Source organism: Genypterus blacodes, unplaced genomic scaffold (assembly GCF_046128005.1).
Source record: "Genypterus blacodes isolate CSIRO-AG114 ecotype Tasmania unplaced genomic scaffold, CSIRO-AGI_Gbla_v1 ptg000007l_1, whole genome shotgun sequence".
Classification (NCBI taxonomy): domain Eukaryota; kingdom Metazoa; phylum Chordata; class Actinopteri; order Ophidiiformes; family Ophidiidae; genus Genypterus; species Genypterus blacodes.
This window is the reverse complement of record NW_027466821.1, coordinates 2930001-2931627: the sequence shown is the minus strand read 5'-3', so window position 1 is coordinate 2931627 and position 1627 is coordinate 2930001.

Here is a 1627-nt window from a genome sequence, read left to right as displayed (position 1 = left end):
ATTTTCTTTTATCCATTTCTCAGCTGAATTTGAAGCCGGAACTGTGACTTGCTCCGAACATGCTCTTGGATTGTGGCAGTCGAATTTAAGGTGATTTGTAATTGGAGCCTTGACCGAAACCGCCTGCAATAAAGATGAGCCGTGTAGTGAAACTCTCTGCCGTTAACCAGGATCCCTCGCTGTCGTCTCAGAGTGCCGCTGTGTCTTTTCATCAGACGATTAAAGCTTGAGTAGTGGTAAAGGAGAGGATCAGGAGGCTTGACACAGAGAAGAAATTGAGAGGAAGAGGGAGTGAGAGATGTCGTGTAGCGAGGAGTCAATGGGTTTTCCATTACGGCTTGGGTCGGGGGTCGCAGCGCTGTCGCACAGGCTAAACACTGGACTCCTTCACTGCAGGCGGAGAGAGAAACCTTGAAACCTTTGCCTCTGCTGCTGTGCCAAGGTTGATTATCTAAGAGGAGCTACAAAAGATTACTGGTGACTATTTTAGTGTTGCAAAGTTTGGCTCAGCCTTGTAATTAGTAGGCCACAATGTGCAGTGACTGTAAAAAGGGACCTCTGTGGAATTTCTTCAATTGTGTGTAAATAACTCATCAAATGTGCTCTGATCTTTTGGAAAATCATTTTGAAAATAGTGCAATGATCAAGTATTCACTGTATGAGAAGTAAGTGGCGCACGGTGGCTCATTTGTCCCAATTGGAGTCAGGTGTGGTCTCAATCTATCACACCAGAGCATGGAGGCGCGGTGCTCTATGGAAGAGGCACACACACACTGCTCTTGTATCAAGAACCTCACCCGAAGAAAACAGGGGGGACATAAAAGGGAAGGAAAGAAGAGAGGAATTAGGGATGTTGCCATGGTTTTGTTGTGAGAAAAACTGCAAAAAAAACAAGAAATCCCAGAAATATTGCTGATCTGAAATGAAGGGTAGAAAGGAATCATCAATCAATAAAAACCCTTACCGCAGGGAACATTAGGTGGTTACCGCTGCTAAAAGAGGTCCTCTCGGTTATTAAATGCAAGGAAATGTAAGTGTTTAGCGTTAGTTCTACCTGGGGCCTGTACAACCAAGGAAGTTGCCCCATTCCAGCCATTCCCAAACATCAGATTTCAACTTTGGTAATGGCTGCCCTAAAGATATATCAAGGGTATCCTGCAGGTACAATGACACCATTTTCCAAGAAAGGTGATTGGTCAAGAGGCGGTGCTTAACATGATAGCCCGAATAAGCTCCAACAAATTCTGCTCCGGACCGGAATTTCCATGGAGCATACGTTACCATGGCAACAGAGTGTGATCCTAAGCGGGTCAGCCTCGTGACACCGAAAAATGAGACATCAAGATATCCAACTGAGCCCTTAATCGTGCTCAGTAGTACAGGCCCCTAGAAGACTCTCAGTCACACCACTCTCTCCATCCATCGCACATAACATTGATCCATTACTCCACACAATCAGATCAGTGTCCATCCAGTTCCTTCAGTCTTTATGGTAGAAATAAAGTTCAGGTCCCTTTTAAGTGCTCACAGTTGGGGAAAAATGCTGAACTTAACAGAAATATAAATACAAACACTTAAAACTTTAAATAACACCTGAAAGATTTGTTCAATGCGCTCAAAGACATTA